This window comes from Propithecus coquereli, unplaced genomic scaffold (assembly GCF_000956105.1).
Source record: "Propithecus coquereli isolate 6110/MARCELLA unplaced genomic scaffold, Pcoq_1.0 Scaffold142, whole genome shotgun sequence".
NCBI lineage: Eukaryota > Metazoa > Chordata > Mammalia > Primates > Indriidae > Propithecus > Propithecus coquereli.
This window is the reverse complement of record NW_012138525.1, coordinates 7,030,243-7,057,323: the sequence shown is the minus strand read 5'-3', so window position 1 is coordinate 7,057,323 and position 27,081 is coordinate 7,030,243. Positions and strand designations below refer to the sequence as shown.

Below are 27,081 nucleotides of genomic sequence, written 5' to 3'. Positions count from 1 at the left end.
GCCACAAATATCAAAGGTTAGTGATCAACTTAAGAAAATAAAGGCAAAGTATCAAAAACAGGAGCACCTTTTCTCATCTCATACCCAGTGTATGAATTCCTATTAAAACCAGCCCAGACTATTAACCTAATTAATAGGTTTTAATTCCTATTAAAACCAGACTAACAAATACTTGGAAGTCTCCTCCCACTCCCCCAGCCTCCTACAATTCCTCCAGGGGCAAGAACTGTCTTGGCAGTTCAAAATTCTTTGTTACATCAAACTGAATTCTGCCGCTAGGTAGTCAATCTACTGGGACTAATGTTGCTCTGTGAAGACACTCAAAACAGGACTATTTCCCTTTCCACAGATGATTTTTTAGAAAGATAACCTCCTATATATCTCTCCTAGCCAACTTTTTCACCTCTCCCTCTTCTGTCTACTTCCTTCTAAGAACATTCCAGAGGTCCTTTCCATTTAGTTGCAGAGATGGAGATGTTGCTCAAGCTCAGTTTGACACATGCATGTTCCTATTAATACACAGAAGCTTCTCCCATTAAGCTTATTCCAACATTATGCATTATCCGTTAAGACTGTTTACTGATTCAAAGCTCAGAATACATGACTAGAAGACAATGTTTACCTGTGTTTGAGCGTCTTCTAATACCAAAGTCCCAACTTGAGGTAATATCGACTGACTGGGCATACACATAGCCCTGAGTCTCACCATTGCTTCCCTGAATTTCTGACCCACTGTCTCCAGGCATTGAAGGAGGATGAATCTTCTCTAGGTCAACATCATGATCAATGAGAACCATCTCACACATTCCTGTGTCATCACTGGTCACATGTGACTGTCGAATATGAGCTAGAATGATAGTTGGATTGTCCAAGAAGGCCATCCTTTCTGTGGGCCAATTTCCTTAAAAGGCTATTTTCTCCTCTTCATATTGTTTCACGAGCTCACCTACCTAGAAACATGATGTACACAGCAATATTTAAGAATAAGGCAGAAAATGACTGAATCATTTTTCAAACAAATTCAATGCAGTAAAATGCTACCTTGAAAATCAACATTTATCCCTGTACCTAGGAGCTTAAAAGGATTAAATCTAAGCTGAAAGGAAATCCTTATAAGCACTAGGGGCTGCAGCTCTAGTCAATGATATCTCCATGGAATCAGAGAGGAAGGCTTGCTCTCTTGCAAAACAAATAATAGTAACTCCTTAGTCAGGCCATTCAACGCACATGACTACTGTTAAAACCATAAATTTTCCTTTCTTTCTCCCTTCACTCCAATGCAGTCTTCTCATTACTTTATAAGGTCATGGGGGAACAAGTTATATTTTCCTCAAATGATGTGCTAAAGTATGAAACTGTATTTCATCAGTTTACATTTCCCCTCCTGTCATATATTTGTGAAGTGTTTAAAAGGGCACAGACAATGCTTTCTGAGTTACTAGAGATTTTACAAAAACGTATCACCAAAGTAATTTTTCTCAATAAACGTCTTTTCCTTTCTTTTAAGATAATACTGTGCTTTTAAAATAAAACTTACTAATCAAAATTGCCTACTACAAGATTAATTTCTTATTTTAGAAACTAATTATAAGAACTGCTCCCTCAATCCTGTTAAAACTGTAGTGATGTTTACTCTAGAAACCAGATGGTACTTCCTCAGTTAAATGATACTCAAAAAAAAAAAAAAAATTACAAGACAGTGGTTAGAACCTAGGCTCTTTTTTAAAGAGAGAACTAGGTTCAAATCCTGGCCCTGTCACTTTCTAGCTATGTGATCTTGGTCAAAAGACATAACCTTTTTGAGCCTCTCTTTTCTTTCTTCGTTCATAAAATGGAGGTTTCAGGAATGACAGGATTAGGGGATAATGCAGGTAAAGTGCTCAAAGGAGTACTTGGCACATAATGAAATAAATATTAGCTGCTATTAATAATAATGATGATGATGGTAAAAATATCATTACTAACTTCAGCTTTCAATTCTTGTTTAAAGTAGTCCTAAAATATATCAGTATCTCATCCTTTAGTAGGTTCATGGCAGATAAAATAAGTCTGTGCTTCTTTTGTGATAGAGGACACTGCATCTGGATCACTTCCCTGCTCCTCCAAAATCACTTCAAAGTACAAGGAATGTCAAAGCTGGATTGAATATGTTCCTAGGAAAGTCCTAAAAGATATTTATTTTTAGAAAGACCTTATAACACCAGATTTTGTCATTTGTTTCTTCTAGAAATTGAGCATTTGAGAGAATCTAGTTAATAAATCATTATAGCTAACTGAGGTTTAAAATATTTTGTCTGGTAGCGCATCATTCTATGGGATAACACCTAGTGGGTCTTAAAATAAAGACACTGAGATTAAAAGGAAGTTTAACTGCGGAGCATCTCTAATCAAGAGAATTACATTAATTTTCACTTTTTTCCTTTAAATATATTGAGTACTTATTTTACACTGAGGCTAATGGGATATGCAAAGGTAAGGCACATCCCAATCACAAAGTTCATACCCTAATACAGACCTAGTACATCTCCCAATACCATAGGATTCTTTTAAGTATCAAATTTCAGAGACATATGGTGTCTCAAATGTCAATCCACCATTTTAAGTATATTAATCAGAAAAAAATAACAAAATTAACAGGAAGGATTTAAATTTCACTTATAAAAATAAGAACTTTTTCTATAACCACAAAAAGACGTATATACCACAGAATTACTTATAACTATTTGTTTTGTCACAGAATTATAGCATCACAGATCACCAGAGTTGCAAACATCCTCATACAGCAATCATATGCTGTCTTCTGTATGTGAAAGGAAAGCAAATAGTCACCAGCAAAGGGGCAGGTGCTTTCAACTTCATACTGAATGGTTCACCCCTGCAAAAACAAGGGCTTCAATAAGAAGCCACAAATTTAATGGGTGTTCTGGCACCAAAAAGTCAAATGGCAAAAGGCAAAGCAACAATAGTATACTGAAGTACCCTCAATAAAATCTTTTTCAGGAAAATGGATCTGCTCCATCACCTCCTATGAAGAAAAGAGGAATGGGCAAACACATCTGAAGCTACACACCAACTCCCCAACTTTATCCTTCCAGAACAGAGGCCTCAAAACACTCCAATACCAGTAGACAGCGTCTCTATTAGGACACTATGACCTCATACACTGGGGAATCTATAGGATTCCCTCAACAAATACTCAATACTAGTTCTGGTAAGGAACTCCCACAGGACTGTCCTGGGACATGTGCTATTGTATATGTCACTTTTTACCTACTATTATGTGTACTTGAAGACTTAGACTATAAGTTCCACAAGGACAGGGACTATAACACTACTTCCTTTCTGGTAACAAAGGATGTTACACATAGCAGGAATTCAATAAGTGTTGCTGTCCAACTTCTAAGGACTATCCAATTTTGTAGTAGAGATAAGTCATATATGAGTGTCAGGTGTAAGTGTGATTACAAACAAAGGATTGCCTTTTTTTCTTAATACAAGAGCTTCTCCTCAATATGCCCTTCAAAATTGTCACCTTGGGACACTATCAACTTATTACAACAACACTATTTTTCAGAACCAAAAGAGTATTTTTTCAATTTCCCATAAAAGCAATAGATTATTTAAAGCTGTATTTGATTTCTAAGACAAAGACATTCAGAACGCAGATAAGAACAAGTTATTTTCTCTGATCAGTTATGCAAAGATCAAAAAATCATTTAAAAAACTAATCCTGGCCGGGTGCGGTGGCTCACGCCTGTAATCCTAGCTCTCTGAGAGGCCGAGGCGGGTGGATTGTTTGAGCTCAGGAGTTCGAAACCAGCCTGAGCAAGAGCAAGACCCCGTCTCTATTAAAAATAGAAAGAAATTAATTGGACAACTAAAAATATATAAAAAATTAGCCGGGCATGGTAGCGCATGCCTGTAGTCCCAGCTACTCGGGAGGCTGAGACAGTAGGATTGCTTGAGCCCAGGAGTTTGAGGTTGCTGTGAGCTAGGCTGATGCCATGGCACTCTAGCCCGGGGAACAGAGTGAGATTCTGTCTCAAAAAAAAAAAAAAAAATTACATGGTAAAGATGGATAAACAAAATGTGGTATATACAAATGATGCAATATTATTCAGCCTTAAAAGTGCAGGAAATTTTGACACATGCTTCTACATGGATAAACTTTGAAGACATAAGTGAACTGCAAAGGGATAAGCACCATATGATTCCAATTACGTGAGGTATGTAGAGCAGTCAAATTCACAGAAATGGAAAGTAGAATGGTGGTTGCCAGGGCCTGGAGGGAGATGGTAAGGGGAAAAAGTACTGAATGGCTACATTTTGGTTTCGGAAGAGAGAAAAGTTCTGTAAACGGATGGTCGTGATGGCTGTACATGATTGTACGTAATGCCACTGAACTATGTATGTAAAAATGGTTAAAATGGTAAATTTTATGTACCATTTATACCATGTATACTTTACCACAATTTTAAAAATTTAAATTTTAAAAAAAGTCTAGGAAACACCAGATTAAACAAAGTTAAACAAGTTTTCTTCTTGCTGTTTAATCACAGAACTTGTCAAAGCTTTTAAACTGTGTACTTACATATTGTGACTCTCCAAGAGTAGGGAATCTAGTAACAAAATATACCACAAACTAAATATTTTTTTCTGTAGGAACACTAAAACATATCAATGTATAACAGAGTCTCAAAGAACATGGTTTAAAAATGCTGCTCTACACTTTTACAAATGCTGTCTCTTCAGGCCTTGAATGCCTTGCCTGGATGTCACCGATTTTTAACTCTGAGATAGACAGTCCCTTTTGTACATCTTTAGGCTGTCAGATAAACAATAATAGCAGACTCTAAGAGATCAGCTCCTCTAAGATGGCCTACTTTCCACAGTTTCTTTCTCTCACTTTTTAACAGCTGGTTCTTTAAAGAATATTTGATTAAAAATGGAAGCAATAGGAACATCCACACAGAGTGGAAGGATAGTAATAGATGTTCCAAAATGACACAGCCAGTTTTAATGTACTGGGTGGGCCTCCTTTATACTTCATTCATTCAACAAATATTTACTAAGTTCCTACTAAGTGCTAAGGATGGTTTCAGGTCCATTTTGTATACTGTTACCATTTACACATCTATTTATGCTCATTAACGATCATGTAACCTGCCTGTGGTGACTGGAAACATGCCCTAAACATGGGAATAATTTTTAGTAGGCTTTGATGGGTATCAAGTCTTAATACAATTTTAAATAATAATTGCATACACACACACTTCCAAATTTTATTTAAAATGGCTTATGAAAAAACTGAGGCATAGAAAGGTTAAGAAATTTGCCCAAAGCCTGACAGCTAATATGCAGTAGAACTAAAATCAAACCCAAGAGCCTTGGATCTTAACCTCTATACCATACAGCCTCTGAAAACAAAGAGAGACAGCCAGGCGCGGTGGCTCACACCTGTAATCCTAGCACTCTGGGAGGCCGAGGCGGGTGGATTGCTCAAGGTCAGAAGTTTGGGACCAGCCTGAGCAAGCCTGTCTCTACTAAAACTAGAAAAATTACCGGGCATGGTGGCACATGCCTGTAGTCCCAGCTACTCGGAGGCTGAGGCAGAAGGATCGCTTGAGCCCAGGAGTTTGAGGTTGCTGTGAGCGAGGACAACGCCACGGCACTCTAGCCTGGGCAACACAGTGAGACTCCATCTCAAAAAAAAAAAAAAAAAATCCCATCATGCTTTTTTGGTTCTGAGACCTGAGAGAAATTTCTCCCATGGGTCTTTCTTTGTGAAAGATAAAAGACAGCAAAGGTGTTATATGGTATAATATTAGCCCCCTTAGCTCCCCTCCACTAATGCAACAATGATTTATATAACCGTAAGAAATAAGCAGTGCATGTAATAGTTGCTCAAAAAAATAAAAGTCACAAATTTCACACATGAAAGGAACTTTAGAGGTCATCTACTTGTTGACCTGAAACCACAGAGGAAGGGTTTACTTTAAATACCCAGTTAGGTCTAACAATATTTTTAAAATCCCTGGTGATTCACGCACAATTAGCTACGAGTCTGTATCTGAAATATTCTGTTTCTTCAAATAACTCACCACAAACAAACTAGAACATCCCATACTTCTTCACTCCCTAAGAACTTGAGATAAGCAACAATACCACTTAAATGCTGAAGTCCAGCCAACGATTAGGAAATTCCCCTTCCTGGATTTTTTCAAAACACTACACACTTACTTTCCTCTGCCAGGCAGACTTGTCGCCCCTTCACCTGCAATCTGTGAAAACCTGTCTGAATAAGCAACAGCCTGAGGCTTCTCAAAGGTCTGCAAACTCCCAATCAAAAATTACTGCTGCCCCATCAATGTGCCATATAAATGTTGGCATGTTAATTGTGTATTTATAAGATTGTTAATGGTTAGTTAATTTACCTCCCACACTATTATTGTACTTGAAATGATTTAACGTCTGCTGAGGGAGTCAACAACATGTAACAGCAGATGTAAGATTTCTTTTTTTTACCTTTCCACACCGTACCCCGACTTTACACTGTTATCATTAGGCAAGTTAAAACTGATTCCTAGACAGGAGTCCTTAAGTGTGTTCCAGGAGCACTCACATTTATTTTCCACAACAAGAAATTATCACAAGTGAGAAAAACAAAAGCCTTTTTATTACATACAAAATCTTTCATTTATAAAAACAAACAGACCCTGGTTTTTTCTAAAATTTCAACATTCTTTGATATAGTTAAAGTTCAGAATTCATATCTCCTGGAATTCGAAAATAATTGAGTGACCATTAAAATAAAAAGCACTTTATTGCTTTTAATCTTTCTCTAACTCTCTCCAATTTAACTCTAAATTAAACCTTCATTTATTTTTCAGACTAGCAAAAATTGAGACTTTTTTCTCCCTCAGGGAATTAAAATATTTTCCACATGAATATGCCCACTTTCATTAAGCAGTAAATAGTAAGATCACCTATCCAGAGAGTTCATTTTTTCCTTTCACATTTTTATTTCCATTCTTTGACTAAAAGTACTCACTAGATTAAATTAAAACAACAGAAAGGAAATGTCTGTATATTCTTTTGAATGAGATTCATTCACTAAACATCATCTGAGTGCTAGGGACTGGGAATCCTACAAAAATTTACATAAAGATTGGCCTGCCCCCTCCAGAGGCTTACTTACAAATTTGAGCAGAGGAGTTATGTCATGTACATGCAGAACAGTAACATAAAGCAATATATACCCACCACCAAATCAGACACCAAGGCAATATGTTTTCCAAGAGACAGGAAAGTCACAAAAGGTGTCAGGAAGAAAGAAGGCAGCATTTAAGGATGGCTAGGCTTTTATTAGGCAGAAACACAAGGAAGAGTAAAAATTGACATTTACTGAGCTGTTACTATGCGCTGTACTAATCACTTTTCATGTAACAACACATTCTACCCTTACAACCACCCCAGAAGGTAGGTATTAATACTATCCTCATTTTATAGATGAAAAAAAAAGTTAAGGTTTAAAGGAGTTAAGTTACTTGCTCAAGGAGACAAGGTAGATTTTTAAAAGACCATGGTTTTTGAAGCTCCTCCCACCGAGAGGTGGAGTTTATTTCCCCATTCCTTGAATCTGAGTTCACACTGTGATTTGCTTTGGACCAACAGAATATAGTGGAAGTAATGTTGCAGAACTTCTGAACCTTGGCTTCAAGAGGTCTTGCAGCTTCTACTCTGGCCTTCTTTGAACACTTCCATACAACAGGAAGAAGCTTGGGATAAAAGACCACGTGCAGATAGAAGCTCAGCCATCCCTGTCATTCCAGCTGCCCTGCCGAGGCCCCCAGGAGTGATTGAGGCCTCCCACCAACCTACCAAGACGTAAGGTCTCTTCTCCTACCAAAAGTCTCCCTTGGACAAAGGAACCCTGACCCCTGATTTTCTTGTCTAGACCACTAACCACCACCTGAAAAACCTCAGAATCTTACCATCTGCCAAGATCCAGTTAAAAGGAGCCTGATACAGTATAGTGAACTCTCAAACTTCTCCACAGACACACCTGAAGGGCAGAGGAGAATGACCATACATTAAGGTATGAGAGGACCTAGGGGAGCTACCTACAGCAACGTGCCATAAGTAAGAAATTTCTTTTTAGAATTCATTCACATTTTACATTCTATCCTATAATATACTGCATCTGTGTTTGTTTTAATAGGAAAAAATGTTTACCTTCAAATATATCACTAAAATTGATACTCTAGAAAAATGTGCTATGCTCACTTTGTGGCTTCTAGTACCCCCTGGCACATACTGGGATTCTCCTAACCCCCATTTGAATAGCAAGGGTCCAGTGGAAAAACATAGGTTTTGGTGTCAGAAACATGATTTTGCACAGATAAAATAGCACTTTAGTAATGGACAACTCAAAATCTAAATTTTACTCAACAAGTATTCCCTATGAAAAGTTTGAAGAACTGTTATTAATCACACCAAATTATACATAAAGTTCTAAGCACAAGTTAGATTAAAATAACGCTATTCAGCTATTATAAAACAATTAGTATTTTCAAAGTGTTTTGAAATAACATGTATTAGCAGTAGCTGTGAAACTGCAGACAACCTAACCACCCAATACCCTCAAAACTCTAAACCTGACAATATTTCTAGCTGTTACAAGACATCTGCCAGTTTTTGGTGCAATGTAGCCCTAAAATTATTTTTCCAATAGGTGTTGTCTCTCTGACATAATAGATTAGATCGACAATTGTGAAAATAAACAATTTTAGGTTTTAAGATCTCAGGTAAAAATGTTTATAGCTTTACCTAGAATGAAGAATATAAATAATGCCAAAGAAACTAGACTGTTTCTCCATGTGAAATTAACAGTTTAGGAGATTAAGCTGTAAATAGCAAATTCGCATTCAATTAAAATTTCACTCATTTAACAAATTACTATGTCCTGAGCACCAGATATACAGTACTGAGCAAAAAATAAAGACATGGCCACTGCCCTCATGGATCTGAAGGTATGTATGGTAGACAGAATTCTAAGATAGCTCTAGAAATTCATGCTTTTTGATATCCATCTCTTTGTGTTATTCCCTCCCTTGAATGTGGGTGGAACCTCACTTGCTTCTAGGCAATAAAATATGGCAAAGATGACAGGAGAGTCACTTCCATGATTACTTTCCTTTATATGAGACTCGATCTTAGCCAACTGAAGAGAGAGATTCTAAGCCAGAGAGATTTTCCTGCTGGCCTTGAAGAAGCAAACAGCCATGTTATGAAACTACACATGACAAGGACCTGAAGGCAGCCTTCAGGAATTGAGAATGGTCCCAGCCAACAGCTAGCAAGAAGAGGGGGACCTCAGTATATAGCCACAGGGAAATTAATTCCATCAAAACCTAAGAGATCTTGGAAGATCTTTCCCTACTGGAGCCTCCAGATGAGGCTGTAGCCGGCTAACACCTTACATCCCTTTGAGAGCATGAGCAGAGAACCCAACTAAAGCCATGACTCTTGACTCATTGTGAGATCATAAATTTGTTTTAAGCTGGTAAATTTGTGGTAACTTGCTATGCAGCAACAGAAAATGAATCCAGTATAGTCGAGAAATAAACCTAAATCCCTTCATATATAACACTTAAGGTTCTCTACAATCCAGTTTCACTCCCTCCGCTCCCCATCTTGCAACTCCCAGACTACTCTGAATGTTCTGGCCTTTGGTAATGATACTCCTTTGTCTGAGCTGTGCCCTTCTCCTCCAACATAAATTCTTCTAAATCCAACTCAAGTATCTCATTCTCTGTAAATCCTTCTCCAATTCCCAGGATCCAAACTGTTTTAAAAGCACTTTATTTCTACCTTCATTATAGTTAGCTATATGAATATCATTTTTAAGGAATTGCCCATTTTAAATTTTTTGATGCAATTCTAGAATCAGAAATATGGTTATTTTATTAAGATATAAATATCTCTCTCCCCAAATCATTTGAGTTTGCTGTAAGATCCCATCAACAGTAATGCAGTGGTTCTAAAGTAGTTGTCCTCAAATGGAAGCCAATTCTGCTCCCCAGAGAACATTTAGCAATGTCTAGAGACACTTCTGGTTCTCAGAACTGGGGACGGGTGCTATTAGCATCCAGTGGGTAGATGCAAGGGATGCTGCTAACCATAGTACAATGAACAAGATAGCACCCACAACAAAGAATTATACGCCCCAAAATGTCAGTATCAGTAATGCTGAGGTTGAGAAATCCTACAATAATGTATAGTTTGAAACCACTAAATTTGTGGTAATTTCTAACTCTCTTGGAACTGTTTCATTTCTACTGAAACTAAACTATAAAACTTTGCTATTAAAATCTATGCTCAAACCTTCTAAAGTCTGCTGGGGAACCTGCGCCCTCAAGGCCACATGTGGCCCTCCAAATCCCCAAGTGTGGTCCCTCGACTGAATCCAAACTTCACAGAACAAATTTGGTTTGTGAAGTTTGGATTCAGTCAAAAGGCCGCACTCAAGGATCCAGAAGGCGAGAACCAAAGCTCCCTATACTTAATGAATGCCTACTATGTGCCAGACACTGTTCTAGATGCAGAAAGTACAACAGAAAAGCAGAAGGTCCTGCCCTCATGGAGCTCACATTCTAATGGGGGGCAGAAGGCAGACACGAAATAGAGAAGTGCTATGGAGAAAAACAGCAGAAGGAGAGAAATGGATAATGCTGGGTGGAGCCATAGGTTGCAATTATAAATAAAATAGTCAAGGAGAATCTCACTGAGGTGATATCTGACTTAACTGAAGGAGGGGAAAGAACAAGCCATGTGGACATTTGAGGGAAGTGCCCAGGCAGAAGGGAACATGCCTGACATTATTCAACAAGCAGCAAGGAGGCCAGCCAGGGAACAAGGAGTAGAGGATAAGATCTGGAAGAGTTGGACAAATTGTATAGGGCCTTGCAGGTCATTCTAAGGCCTTTGGCTTTTACTCCAAGTGAAACAGGGAGTGACGGGCGGACTGGGAAGAGAGCACTGACATAGCTATCTCACATTTAAAAGAATCTCTCTGGCTGCTTTGTTAAGGAATGAATTAACGAATAAACGAAAGAACAAACTAATCACACTAGGGTTTCTTTTTTTAATAATAATTTGTTCATATGTTAGTTTTCTAAATTTCTAAACTCTTAAGGACACTATCTTATCCAGCACTATGTGGCCAGTCTCTAGTAGATGTGGATGGCATCCAGTAAGAGACAAACAAATGAGTCTTTCTTCTTCCCAAGGGGCTGTGCCATGAGTTTCCCAAAAAGGGCCCCTTTACCCAAATAAGGGGGGTGTCCCTTATCCATGGTGCTGGTTCAATAGATAGGTCTCCCACTATAGTCTAAGATTTATTTTCCTTTTATCATCTCCTTGGTGTTTGAAGTTTCCTTAAACAAGTGGAAGAACTCAATAGGAGTTTTATTAATATTTCCACTTACCTGGCTCTCAGGTTAACCAAATCATTAATTAAGAAAAGATACATAGTTTATTTCAAGGACCACTCAGGAAACCTGAATTCCAGGTCTCTAATTACCAGGGACCTAATTATATGGCCTGGACAAGTCACTTCTTTAAGTCTCATCTGTTTTTACATCTGTTAAATGGAATGTTGAATTATACTAAGGACCTTTTAGGCTCTCAAATTCTATTCTGATCACATGCGGGGAGGAGGATGAGGATGTGACTGGAAGAAGTTTATCCTGGAACCCCTCTAAAAGGTTTTGTGTGTTTTTGCTTCATATTGTTTTCCCTCAAAGGCCAGAAGAATTCCACTGCATGTTTTACCTATACCACTACTGTACCATAGTTCAGACTCTAAGTAGAGAGGTACAAGGAATTCCACTTTTTGACAAGGAAGATCACAATTGTAACAAGGTGTTGCCAGAAAACTCTCTTCAAAGGTAAACCATGTTGCCTGATTTGAATGGGCATCATCACCACCTATCTTTTAATGCTATTATATGTGGAAAGTGGTTCCTATAACTACGTGAGTTAACGTTGGTAAACAATAAAGTTATCTTCAGAGTGTTATCGTAAAAGAAACTATTTAATATTACCAGAAAGTGAAAAAATGATTATATAAATACACAACGGGTTGCCACATCTAGAATTCCAGGTTGTTGTCACCAGTCTGCCTAGAGACTTTATGACTTTTTTTATGCTATGGGATGACTTTAGGAGAGTCAAGTGCCTCTGACTCTGTTTCCTCTGCAGTGAAATAGCCATAAAATATGTCCTATTTATCCACATCACAGGGATGCTGCTATAAAACAAAATAGAATATTTACAGAAAGTAAAAGAGCGCCTTACAAATTGAAGATGCAATATTACTGACTTTTCCTATTCTAGCTACATCTTTTTGAAAGGAAAATAAATAAGCTGTCAACTATCAAACTCATTCAACTCCTAATGAATAGAAGACAGCAATGAGATAATCTAAACTAGCATATAATCCTCAAACTATTTTTATGTGACTTTGAAAGGTGCTTTGTACTCTCATTTGAATAGAGCTTTCATAATCTCAATAAATGATAATTGCTGTTATTACTATTAACCAAACTGCATTAACTTTGCCAGGTATTTTTTAATAACCTTTTAGACTTTTTTTTTTTTTTTTTAGTCACCACCATGGTGGATCGAACATGAGGATAACGCAATAGGACTGGCTTCATTCTGCCTATGATATTGCAGTTAGGGTGGAAATGTTTCACAAAATATAGTTTAGAATAATCAATTCTCTGAATTCCAGAAATTTGCTTATTTATCTAAAAAGCAGGCTTGGCACAGTGCTTCGGGCCTATAGTCCCAGCTACTGGGGAGGCTGAAGCAGGAGGATCACTTGAGCCCAGGAGTTCAAGGGTGCAGTGTGCTATGATCGTGCCTGTAAACAGCTACTGCACCACAGTCTGGGCAATACAGCAAGGCCCCATCTCTTAAGCAAATAAACATAAAGCACTGTGTCAGTCACAAAACAGTGAGGTTGATTCTATTATTATTCATGTTCTATAAGTCAGTAAACTGAGGTACAGACTTGCCCAAGGCCACACAATAAGAGATGGAGCTAGGATAAAACCCAGGCAGCCTGACTCCAGAATCCTGCTACAGACTACTACAATATGCTACCTCATGTTTCCAGTTTAAGTCTACTTCATAACAATCTTCTTAACCCACTTCTTACACGAGTCTGAGTATAAACAGACTTATCCATTCATATAACATGCATGAATACCTACTATATGCTGAGAGTTAGGAGTATAAAGTGCTAAGTCACAGTCCCTGTCCCCAAGAAGCTTACAGTCAAGCAGAGAAGAAAAGACAAGTATATAAACAGTCACAATAAAGAATTAGAGCTGAACCAGGCATGGTGGCTCATGCCTGTAATCCCAGCAACTCAGTAGGCTGAGGTGGGAGGATCACGTGAGGCCAAGAGCTTGAGACCAGTCTGGGCAACATATTGAGATCCTGTATTAAAAAAAAATTTTTTTTAATTTAAAATAATGAGAGCAATTCTAGAGAATTTTATTATAATGTACTATGGAGAGACAAAGAAAAAAATATGTAAATGAAACTGGAGAGCCAGGCGCAGTGGCTCATGCCTGGCACTCTGGGAGGCCGAGGCGGGAGGACTGCTTGAGCTCAGGAGTTCGAGACCAGCCTGAGCAAGAGAGAGACCCCCGTCTGTATAAAAAGAAAAAAAAAGTTAAAAAAATAAAAAAATAAATGAAACTGGATACTCAGACAAGGCTTTACAGAGATGACTAAGGTCAAGATAATGGAAGTGGTCACTTCCAACTTAGCCATCTTTAGTTAAAAAAAAAATTAAGTAATCTATAACGCTGGCTCCTTGATCAGAAATGTTTAAAATGTAATTCACTCCAGATCTGTTCTACGGACTGCAAATTAACATCAGGCCATGTATGAGTTATTGGAGAAGTAAAGAGAGGATAACTATACTTTGTAGTGGGGAAGTCATGGGAATGGTAGAGATTGAGAAAGGGTAGGTAGGAGAGGCTGAGAGCAAACAATCAAGCTTCAGTCTGCCTGGGTTCAAATCTGGACTCAGCCACTCACTCACTATAGGGCCATGGGAAGGTAACTTGTGTGTCTCCATTTCCTCGTCTGTAAATAGGAATGATTTTGGTGGCTACCTCTTAGGATTTTGTAAGGACTGAATAAATTAATACATGTTATGTGTTTATAATAGTGCCTGATCCATGGTAAGCACTATACAAATGTTTACCATTACTATTATTGCTTTTGTTCCCTGGTCTAAGATGAATCTTCAAAGATGAGAAGTTGGAAGGTTGGAAGAGGGGGCAAAAGGCAACATTTGAGGTAGACAGGACAGCATGAGACAAGGCACTGAGGCAAGAAACAGCAGAACTAGTACTTAGTAACTAAAACTACAGAGTTCAAAGTTGCTGACTGGCATTTCAGAGACTGCTCTGGCAGTTGTGTAGAAGATTAACTTGATGGACAAGACAGAAGACTAGTTATGAAGCTGTGACTAGCTGTGACAGGAAAGAGATGACGAAAGCTAGACTAAAGCAGTGAAAGATGGTTCTACGAATTCAAGAAATAGTCAAGAAATACTTGAGATAAAAATTGGTAGAACTTGATGACTGAGTAGATGTGGAGGATTAGAGAAGGGGAAAGTTTATGGCTTGCATGATAGTACCAACAAATTAAACTGTGAGCTCAAAAGTAGGAACAGGTTAGCAGGTAGCTGGGAGATGAGTTATGTTTCAGACACAATGGGCTTGAGATGTCTACAGATTACTCAAATAGAGATCCATCAAAACACAAACCTGAAAGCCTAGGAGAAAAGTCTAAGTAAATTTGGGAGACATCAACATATAAGTGACAGATGAGTCCACAGATGTGAATTTTGCCCAAGGAGAACATGTAAGTAAAGAAGAATAGCAACCTAGGGACAAAACCCAAGGGACAATAATAGTTAAAGAGTGGGATGAGGGGATAAAAAAACCCCAGAAGCTGTTTAAAAAAAAAAAAAAAAAAAAGCCAATCTTTGCCTAGATTCTAAAGTTAGGATCTATGTTGTATAAATTCATGAATTTCCCAGTAGTTACTTTCTTCACTGGCTTTCCCCTTTCTTCTTTTCCTAATAAGGAGTCCCATTGCTGGACTGTGAAGTCCTTGAGAGGGAAGAACTATGAGCCTTATTTGATTTCCTATCACTAATGCTCAATATATAAGGCCCAGCACACATATGCTTATAGAATAGAACTGGCTAAACAGAGAAAAATTGAAAATTTCCCATCTTTTAAGACAAAAGCCTTGTCTTCTTAGAGTCTAGGGTTGCTTCTAGCCCAGACCAACCAGTACAGAGCCTGAGGAGAGCAGAAGCAGAAAGGAGGCTGACCTTATACGTTGCTGGTGGGAATGTAAAATAATGCAGCCACTTCAGAAAACAGTTTGGCAGTTCTTTGAAATGTTAAACTAAGAGTTACCATAAGACTCAGCAATTCTACTCCTAAGAATATACCCAAGAGAAACGAAAACATATGTTCACACAAATATCTGTATATGAATGTTTATAGTAGCATTATTCATAATAGCCAAAAGGTGGAAATAACCCAAACGTCCATCAACTAACGAACAGGTAAACAAAATGTGGTATATATATACAATGGAATATTATTAAGCAATAAAAAGGTATGAAGTACTGATACATGCTATAACATAGATGAACCTTGAAAACGTTATACTAAGTAAAAGAAGCCAGACACAAAAGGCCGCATACTGTATAATTCCATTCATATGAAAGGTTCAGAATAGGTAAATCCATAGAGACAGAAAGTATTTAATAGATTAGTCATTGTCAGGAGCTGGGGGAGGAAAAATAAGGAGTGACTGCCAATGGATATGATGTTTCTTTTTGGGGTGACAAAAATGTTTTGGAATTAGATAATGCTGATGGTTATACAAGCTTTGTGGATATGCTAAAATACCATTAAATTGTACACTTTACAAGGGTGAATTTTATGGTATGTAAATTATATCTCAATAAAAAAAAAAGAAAAGGGATAGAAACACAGGAAGATTAGAATCCATGTTGCATCCTAGATTTCCTCTAGTTCGAGTGATTCCAACACGAGGACACCAACAAAGTACTTAAATGAACAGAACTGTTAATAGTAACCACAAAATTTTTAAGCAATTTGTGAGCCAGGCACAGTAGCTTGGTGACTCAGGGGACTGAGGTGTGAGGATTGCTTTAGCCCAAGAAGTTGAGGGCTAACCTGGGCAATATAGCAAGACCCCACTTCAAAAACAATTTTTTAACAATTTGCAATACAAGTTGATTGCATCAAATAGATGTCAGATCCTAGTACGAAAATGGGAGCGTCCAAGTCTTTTCCCCTGGGGAAAAGAGAACTGTCGTATATATTAACGACTTGCGTAGAGGTAGTTAATCTATATTTCTAGTTGAGGGAGATTAATCCTTCTATCAGAAATCCCCGCAGAACTTCTGACTTTGCTGAAGCAAATTCCCATGCACTGGAGCAGCTTTCCCTTCTCTTCACTTTGGAACAAACAAACTGAAGGAGATAAAACAAGAAAGGCAACATGGCATGACAGAAAGCACAAAGGCTTAGGAGATCTGGGTATGCTCCCAATTCTACCACCTAGTAGCTGAGAAAATTGGTAAGGTCACAATTTCCCTGAGCCTCAGTTCTTCTTTATCTCATATCCTCACAAAGCTGTTGTCCCATTGTAGGGCCCAAAAGTGACACTCAAATGTTAGTTTCCTTCCCAATTCACACAAAAGAAAACTAGTTGCTACACATTTTGGTGTCAAAGTAGAAAATAAGACTATGGTCCCCTTATCTACAATGTACTCAAACACATAGTCTCAAATTTAAATAAAATTAGAAAACATATAGAATACCCAAATCAGGATCCTTGACTCCTTTCTATGAAGGCTACCGCCATTTAAATATCAGTCCTGTGCATTCTAATTCTTCTCTCTAAATTTCATCCACCCTTCTTCATTTCAATAACCTAATCCAAGCCACCATCTTTCACCTAGACTATTGCAATTGTTTCTTGTCTTAAAATCTTTCAGTGACTTCCCAAACTTCTTAATATGACTGAACCCTGCCTACCCTCTGCAGCCCTGTCTCCCACTTTTCCCCTTAGTTCTTTCTACTCCAGCCATAAAGAACTCTGTTTACTTCAAACCTTGAATATATACGGACACTATTAATATATCTCTCTGGAAATTTTCTCTGTCCTGCAACCTGGCTTTGACATGTCTTTCTCCTTCACTCTTCTGATCCCAATTTAGATATCACCTGCCCCAGGAAGATGTGACCTTATCAAGTCTGGAGTAGTTGCTCCTCCATACTCACCTAGACTCTCATTATTATAACACTTCTCAAGCTAGTTTCTACTTCTGAATCTAGGCTATGTTTTCCCTTACTAGAATGCAAGATACATGAGAGCAGGTACTGTGCCTTTAGTTTTCATTGCTCAGTTCCCAGACATATGCCTAGTGCCTAATATAGATTGAGCAAATTCTAACTGAATAAATGAATAGTACACTTAAGCAGAGAGCTAAAGTGACTGGAAGATTTTACACATAATATTTTAATATAAAAATATTTTTAATTTTTTTAAATGTTAAAGAAAATTAGATATAAAATAGAAATGCAATTCTTCGAAACGATGGAAAAAAAGGACTTGAGCACACATGCAATTTCTACAACTTTAACACTGATATCAAAAAAAAAAATCATAAGGAGCTAAACTACCTCAGTGAGAATGGTGCTAATAACATTGTTCAGACACTCTTAATTACCTTAACTGAAAAAGGCAGAAAATGTATGTATAATGTAAATTACAAACATAGTGAAAATAAAAGGAAATCGTATTTCCCTTCCTTCCACTCCCCCAAAGAATGTTAGACACATTTGATAAAAACTGTGCTTATTCCAAAGAGCTCACCAAGTGAAGGTTACTGTGAAATACTTCAAATTCCGTGAGCATTCAGGGCTGCAGACTGTGGGAAGAGAATGTTGCAAGCACAGACTAAGGGACAGAAGGTACAAATGAAATAAACCCTGATGCATGACTATCTAAGGAAGTCTAAACTGAAGACTGAATATATTTGGTCTGCAATCGTTAACCAAGGTTCAGTTTCTGAAATACATTCAAAACATTCAAAATATTTTATAAGTCCCAAGTACAAATGATAGAGGTTTGTCATTAAAGATAACTAAAAAAATATCCTTTGGCTAGCTTAATTTTTATATTTTGGATTTTTTTTTTTACAGCAACATGAATTATTACTATTATTTTTTGAGACAGAGTCTCACTCCGTTGCCCTGGGTAGAGTGCAGTGGCATCATCATAGCTCACTGCAACCTCAAACTCCTGGGCTGAAGTGATCCTCCTGCCTCAGCCTCCCGAGTAGCTGGGGCTACAGGCACACACCCAGCTAATTTTTTCTATTTTCAGTAGAGATGGAGACTTGCTCTTGCTCAGGCTGGTCTTGAACTCCTGAGCTCAAGCAATCCTCCTGCTTCAGCCTCCCAGAGTGCTAGGGTTACAGGCATGAACCACCAACATGAACCACCAACAGCCACCAACATGAATCCTTCCTTATCATGTGTTTGTTGCCTGTGCTAACAAGAATACAAGTTATATCAACTTGGAATTTGTATTATCATTTTGCGATGTGACCACTTTTTTAATTCTGTTCATATTTTAACTCAGCCACTTTAATCCAGTGATCAAAGCTTCATTAGCTTGTAAACAAACTGTTTCTCAGGTAACTGAATTGTCCCACACCAGGATCTTAAGCAAATAAATAAGTACAAAACAGGCAGAGATTATAAATTAGAGCAGACAAATCTGTATCTAGCCCCACGCCAGTAAAGAGCATTCTATCAATATAGTGAAATGCTAATCTCCTAATTAACAACCTAATTAGGTAATTATGGCTTTGCAGAGGGATGCCGAAATGAAATATGACAACATGGTCACCTCTTTATATGGCACCTGTGGGCCTTTTCAGCTGTCATTGCAAAGAGTGCAATATCAATTTGAACAGATGACAAAGTGCTGTCATTTTTCATTCTGATAATATACAGAATGCTTTTGGACAGAAGTAGTTTACAAAAGAAACATCTTGCCTGATATTTTCCTAATTTAAATATGCTCAAACACTTTGTTAAATTTTTTGCATGTTTTTTATATTGTATGCAGGAGAATCATCATGCACATTTGAAAAAAACAAACCTAACTGGCCATCATGCTTAATTGCACATGCTGAAACTATTTCAATTATGAAGTATATGATAATTAGAAAAGAGTAAAAGGCAACAATTCATCATGACATTTTAATATTCATACTTTTACTGACTACTGTGACCAGAAAAATTAAAATCCAACAAACTTTGATCTTCAGTTTTTTTCTTACAAAATAAAAAAAGTGAGATAGAAATTCACACTTATTAAAATAAATAAAAACAGGACAGGTGTGGTAGCTCACACCTGTAATCCTAAAACTCTGGGAGGCTGAGGCAGGAGGATCTCTTGAGGCCAGGAGTTTGAGGTTGCAGTGAGCTATGATGACACCACTGCACTCTAGCCTGGGCAACAGAGCAAGACACTGTCTCAAAAAAAAAAAGAAAACAGTGACCAGGCCTGAAGAATCCCTGAATTAGGCCTCATTAGCGACCTCAACCTTGCTTGTTTTGTAAACGTAAGCAAAACTTAACTTGAGCTATTTCTTGTAAATATCTATATGAAAAACAAAACAAACAACAGAACTTAAGCTCGACCAGTCAGAAGCAGCCAACAAACTTATATAACCAGGGACTTTCCAATGGGATAGATCAAATAAGGCAACTGTTTAACTGTAACCAATCAAATATTTGCTTTGCTTTAATTCCATGTTCTTCCCATAAAAGCCTCCCCCTTGTGTTCTCTCAGTGGAGCCCTTGAATCACTTCTGGTTTGGAGCTGTCACTTCTGGTTTGGAGCTGTCCAATTCACAAATTGCTGTGTGTGCTCAAACAAACGCTTTAAATTTTTATTGTGCCTCAGTTTGTCTTTTTAACACACTTATAATTTTCCATACCAAGAGAGCACTTCCTAACATATAAACATTCAACTTACAAACAGGCTCTATCAACCAATGGCCAACCCCAACTCCTCAGAGGTAGGAGTGTACTCCCTCTGAAACTAAAGACAGAGCTGTCACAGGCCTACTCATTGTCCTCCTGGCCACTGAAAAGGTGATGGCAGCACTGGGACACTGGTGCCACCAATACAAATATGACTCTTCTTCCAGGACACTGTCTTAAATAGGATTTGGCAGCAGGGGGAGGAAAGCTAGTCTGGGAATCTTAAGATCATTTATGCGAAGATATATGAAACCATGTTCTAAGTGCAAAATAAATGAAGTGAAAACTAACTTGAAAATATACAATCTATTTATAACTTCAGAATCACCTGCATTAGTGAAAATTCTATTGGTCAAAATTATGGTCACTGGCTCCACCCATATTTATTAATATCAATTTCAAACTGAATTTTTTTTTAATTAAATAATAATTTATGGGCCAGGTGTGGTGGCTCACACCTGTAATCCCAGCACTTTGGGAGGCCAAGGCAGGACCACTTGAGGCCAGGAGTTCGAGACTAGCCTGGGCAACACAGAGAGACCTCATCTCTACAAAAAAGCAAAAAAATACTCAGCCAGTATTCAAATCCAAGAGGGTATGACTATAAAGCCCCACCTCACACTGCTTCAAGACTCAAGTCTACATCTCAGATCTTCATCAGCCTCCTTTATGTCAGTAACTAAAGTTCAGACTAAATATTTATTTTATTTTCAACCATTCCTTCAATTTTCTTTCTTTTTTTTTTTTTTTGAGACAGGGTATCACTCTATTGCTGGGGCTAGAGTGCAGTGGTATAATCATAACTCACTGCAACCTCAAACTCCTGGGCTCAAGAGATACTCCTGCCTGAGCCTCCTGAGTAGCTGGGACTATAGGCACACGTCACCATACCCAGCTAATTATTTTTTTTTGTAGAGACAGGGTTTCGCCATGTTGCTCAGGCTGTTGCTCCTGGCCTCAAGCGATCCTCCTGCCTTAGTCTCCGCAAGTGCTAAGATTACAGGTATGAGCCACTGTGCCAAGCTCATTCCTTCAATTTTCCACCAATTTCTCTGCCGAAACGGTACTTATTTATAACACAGTACCTTAAAATGAGTCCATAGGGAACTTTAAAAATGTTATTTTTTTGAAGTTTTACACATTCCATCCACTTTGCATCCATAATATAATCATTCATAAAAGTATACCTAAGTATAGGATATTATGAATCCAAGAATGCATATATTTAGGGGTAAATGTGACATAATAGTCGATTTATTTCACAAGCAATTACCATAACTTAATTCCAAGAGTTATTTTAATACCTTCTTGCTCTCTCCAGAATTTCAGGTTTTTTAAGTGGTTTCTCCCATTTTTCTCACTTTCAATTACTTAAAACTGTTTCCTATTTTTGGTCCAAATTTTTTTCTGTTTCCTATATTAAATCTATTTCCCCAATATATCTAGACTGCTGCCAACTAGAGTTAATAAATTTTGAATGACTGCTCAGGATTTATTCTATTTTTATATTCTATGTTATTTCATATACAATAGAGTATGAATGAAAACAAGTATCTAGAAGACCAATATTTCTTCAATTTTCACCTTGTGGAAGCTGGATATTAAAATAAAAATAAATTAAACTCTTGGGCTGGGAACTCCCTGACCATATTTCTCTCACTCTGCTAGGTGTCTCTATGCCCTCTTTCAATCTTGTCTGTATGTAGGCAACAGGCACTGTATGCATTCAGGCAGCGCCTGGCCCATCAAGATCCTTTCCCAGAGGAAGTAATGAATAAAGAACAGAGGGAAGAGCTGAGTCGTAGCTCCCTACCTGCCAACAAGAGGAAGAGGAGCAGCATTTTAGATTTGAGACATTCTCCACTAGAGTCTGCCAAAAATCAGTTGTGTGACTTTAAGCATATCAATTAGAATCAGAAGCTTGGCATCCTGAAAAGACCTCAATAAGTCTTGAATTTCACTCCTCGTTACTATCCAGAAGGGAAAAAAAGATTCAAAGATTTGTAAGTGATGTGACCAAAATCCAAAGACTGTTAGTGGTATAGGTATATTCAGTTTGTAAGTCCCTCTCAGTCGAGTATACTTTCTTTTAAATCGTGATTTACTGGGCACCAATTTCTTTATCTCAAGAGGTGATGCTTACCCTCTTTAATTTTTTTTAGAGACAGGGTCTGGCTCTGTCACCTAGGCTGGAGGGCAGTGGCCTGATCATAGCTCACCGTAGCCTCCAACTCCTGGGCTCAAGCAATCCTCCTACCCCAGCCTCCTGAGGAGCTGGGACTACAGGTGTGCACCACCACGTCTGGCTAATTTTTTTATTACCCCCTTTATAATACCACCTATCTCACAGGACTACCAAGATTAAAGGAAATAAGGTAAACGAAAGTATTTAACAAATTTACAATACCACTTCATGCTATTGTAGAGAAGACCAAGAGATCTGGCACCATTTAAAGTACTAATAGCACAAAAGTCTATGAGGCAATCTTGTCATCCAAACCCCATCCCTCTTGAAATTTAGCCTGATTTTATAATAAAAGTATTTGCCTTGCCACTACTTAAAAGCTATCAGTACAAGCTACAACACCCCCTCATGCTGACATGTCTTCACCTGAAGACTTCTGATCAACACTCACAACATCGTGTTGTACCTTCTGCTTTGAACAGTGGGTACCAAAATTTCATCAGCCAAATAGATCAGAGTTCATAATCAGGCAGCCTAGGATTACACACAGCCCATAAATGTGTTTTGGTCTACACCATAATTTTTTAAATGGCAAATTTTTAACTAAATACATTAAAATCCAGATTTCTGTATTTTTTCAAAAAAATCAGAAGATCCAAGGACACTAGCCCCACTTCCTCACATGGCAACTGGAACTGAGCAGCGACTGCCACCTTTAGATTGGGCACATGCTCTCCATTTCACCATGGCCCATCCTACTTATTAGTACCTAATGGACATTGGGCTTGGAGACCTCAGGGGTAGATGCTCAAAAGAAAACTTGAGTTAATAAAGACTTGTTTACTCTTTTGGAGCCGGTTTTTTCTGACTCTATCACTCATTAGCTGTGTTACTCTTGGGTAACACACTTAACCACTAAGCCTTAGTCTACTTGTGTTAAATGGGGATACTGTAATGCCACCTAACTCACAGAGTTATGAAGATTAAAAGAAATAAAGTATACAAAAGTATTTAAAATGACTGAAATACAAGTACTCAATCATTTTAAATTTAACACAAGCTGAAATGTGCTAACTTCTAAGCCTAAATTTCTCAAAAACTTCAAACTCACAGAAACAAAGTCAGGGCACCACCCATGGGGAAAAATTATAATTGAACAGTATTTCTTGTCATATGATAATTTGGTATCTATTGCTATATCCTTAATAAGGCCTATAAATCAGAATAACAGATTTCCAGCAAACTCTCTCAGCCAGAAATATATAAATTTACCAAACTGCAAAAATTTCTGAAGTCTTCAGTTATGCGTCAACAAATAAAACAAGCCCCCCACCACCACCAAAAAGAAGGAAATATATTTAAAGTGACAGATTAGGCAATGAGCTCCTTCAGTGCAGAGGCCACTTCCATTCCTCATTATCTCCGTTGCCCAGCACAGTGACAGGCACACTAAAGCAGCAGCTCAAGGGCTACCTCCTCCCTGAAGCCTCTCCAGGGGGTCCGCATCCACATGATGTAGTACTGAAGAGTAGAGAATCCGGAGTTTAGCAGACAGTCCCCTCTAGCTCACAACTCGACCAGCTGTATAAATTCAAGGATGTTATTTAACCTCTCTGTGGCCTAGTTTCCTCATCTGTAAAATCAGGATGCAAACTGCACCTTCTCACACAAGAAAAAAATGAGATAAAGCATTTGACACAATGCTGGTACACAGTAAGTACTCATTAGCTACCATCACCAGTATTCCCTTCTTTGTGCTCTCCGGTACTCCTGTGGGGAACGTCTACCTTAGTACCCATAGTACTACAGTTCACTAGCACATACATCTCCCTCAACTTCAGGGTGAGGAAAGTTTTATTCCTCTTTGTATCCCCAAGATCTAACATTTTGCCTGGCACTGCTGAATGAATTATAGATCCTCAAAGTACTTATGAACCAGAAAAGTTATGAGCAGAAACTAGTATTTATCTCTCTTGCCTGGCACTCAAGCCCTCATTGACTCTGACTCCTACTGTCCTTCCAATTTCACATCTCGGTAACCTGCTAAAAGCAATGGCTTGCTTTACTCAGGCTGTAAACTCATTCACCACTCTAAAACCATGCCACAAGCAATATATCTCTGCATATTACAGCTATCGTTTTGGGAGACCTTACCATGTACCAGGCCCTTTTTCCACATTAGCTCATCAAATATTCACAACACTCCAAGTGGTCCTTATTATTCCCTATCCCAATCCTAGAGGAAAATGATGCTTAGAGTTATGAGCCACAGGCCACATATCCAGTAAGAGGAGGGACCAGGAATTTGAATCCAGAGTCTGTGCTTATTCTCTGTAGACTATCTTCTCTACTCATATTCAAAGTTGAGCTGACCCACCTGCCATCTCCTTGGCTTGAAAGAGAACAGTCTTCTCTGTATTTAAAGGATTTCTGTACTATTTTACCATTCATATTTTTTCCCTTGTATGGTTGTTTCAATATGTACTTGCATAAAGAAAGCTATGGTGTGAAAAAGAAGACATGTAATGGAAAAAGCACAGATTTAGGCATCAGACAGACCTGGGTTTGAACCCTGGCTCTGTCTCATACCAAGTGTGTAATTTATCCTGAGTCTTCCTAATCTGTAAAGTGAAGTTAAAATGATTAAACAAGAGATTAAACTATATATAACATATAGTAAATAACAGAGTTTCGTTTACTTCACATTATGAAGCATTACCTGGCCATATCCTATCCCTCAAAAGTTAATGATCCATTCCCATTTTGTACTACTACTGTCTCACAAAAAGAACTCTCACACAGTGTACTTAGCAATGTTGGAATTATTAATTTCCTTATCTCTGTCACTAAATTGAGCTCCCTGCAGGCAAAGACTGAGACCAATTTATCTCTACATTGCCTAGCATGGTAGCTGGCATATATCCATACTCAGTAAATGTTTGCTAAATGAAATAAATATAGATATAATAATAAGTGTTTATAGGATTCCAGAGAAGAAATCATTTGCAGCTTGTGTTGTCCTGAATTGGTTGGGGAAGGCCAACTTTAGCTGGGCCATGGGTAGCATCTCAATAGGTAGAAAGAGAAAAAGGGAAACCTTCTAGGCAGGGTAGGTAGAATGTCCTGTAAAAAAATAATGGACATAGGAAAGAACAAAAGTGATTTGAGACCCTACTTATCTAGGGTAATGGATCAGGGTGGAGTAATTAAGGAAGGGGACCTTTTCAAGCATAAACGGAAAGGTAGCCAGGAGCCAGATAAGGAGGTGTAAAGGAACATAAGTGCAGTCTGGCACTCACATTAGCTGAAGGTAGGTATGAGCACACAGCTGAACAGGAAAGGGGCTACCAGCATGCCCCATAGGCTCCAGAAATCTTGCAGGTGTGTAAACTGAAAAAGATGAAAATAATTATCGCTTCATCAATAACTCTTTCAGTGTTTACTGAGCACCCTGTGAGGGCTCATAGAACGTGAGGAATAAAATATGGTGTCTCCTTTTCTGCTAGAGTGGACTTTAACATTAGGAATCCACCCCTTCTCCTTGTCAAAAATAGAATGAGAATGCTGACTTTTTTTTTAACTGATGTGTCTCCATTTGATTGTTCACATTTGGGAAAGTTTTGAACTCTGTAGATGTTGATTTTGGTTTATAACAACTTGGTGCTTTGCACAGTTCCAGGTACTGTGGTGGGCTTCAAAAATTACTCGCATTCAAAATGAACTTTTAACCAATTTCTGGGTCTCTGGTTAAATATTCTTGTTTAAACTACAATCTTTTTTTCAGCCTTAAACAAATCTAGACGACTCCTTGCCGCTTCCATAAACAAACTGAATCAAAGTTCCAGCAGCACTCTAGCTAGAAAAATGGCTCTGAGGCTGTTTACCCTGGGGGGATGGGGAGAAGGGGCTAGGAAACAGGGACCAAACAGGCAATGCTTGAAAAACTAAGTTTTCACATTATGAAGACCAGGGCACCCAGATACTGCAGGGCCAGAAACTGCCGGAGCCAACTTCACGCCCGCCCCCACCCCAACACTACCAGGTCCGCTAGCTTCTCCTCCTCCAAATCACACACCCGGCTGTCAGACTCCTGACAGCCTCCAGATCTGGAAAGGGCCAGGAAAAGGATGCTCCCAGGCAACCTGAGCAAGGGCCTGACTGGAGGCCCGCTGGGCAGCGCCGACACCGGAGGAGTGAGGGGGGCCGCTAGGTCCTGCGGGCGGGCGAGCTGGTGGGCTGGCGGGCGAGCAAGGGAACTAGCGGCTGGGGCAACCTTTACCTGAAGCTGCTTCCTCACTACGGGCCGGGTCGGCCCCAGGACACGTTCCTGAGGGGAGGGCCCGGCTCCCCCACGCCTCCCGGCCCCTGCCCCGAGCTCTGCACTCTTGGGATCCACGGGACCGGCGCTCCTCCCGGCCCGCTCAGCTGCAGCTTCCCGGGTTCACCCTCATGCCCCTGCTGCTCGCCGCCGCCGGCCCGCCGAGCAGCAGCCCTGTTGCCCCGAGCCGCGCTACGACCCGGAACCACACCCCGGTGCTCCGGAAGTCCCCGGCCGGGAAGGAGCCTCTGGCTGGGGACGTAGTGCGCAAGCCCCAGAGCTGAAGGCAAGGCGCGGCGCCCTCCCGGGGGGCGGGGCCGGGCGGGAGGCCGTGCGCATGCGCATTGCTTCTTCAGCCTCAGGAAAAGCTT

General features: G+C 38.9%; 1 long non-coding RNA gene across 1 annotated transcript; it reads right to left on the bottom strand.

The window, feature by feature from the left end:
* Nucleotides 1-617: 617 nt before the first annotated feature.
* On the bottom strand, nt 618-26,928 carry LOC105806633. Its single transcript, XR_001137280.1, has 3 exons — nt 26,672-26,928; nt 25,692-25,782; nt 618-950 (listed from the first exon to the last, which is right to left on the bottom strand). It is a non-coding gene; the product is annotated as an uncharacterized LOC105806633 (long non-coding RNA).
* Nucleotides 26,929-27,081: the final 153 nt, after the last annotated feature.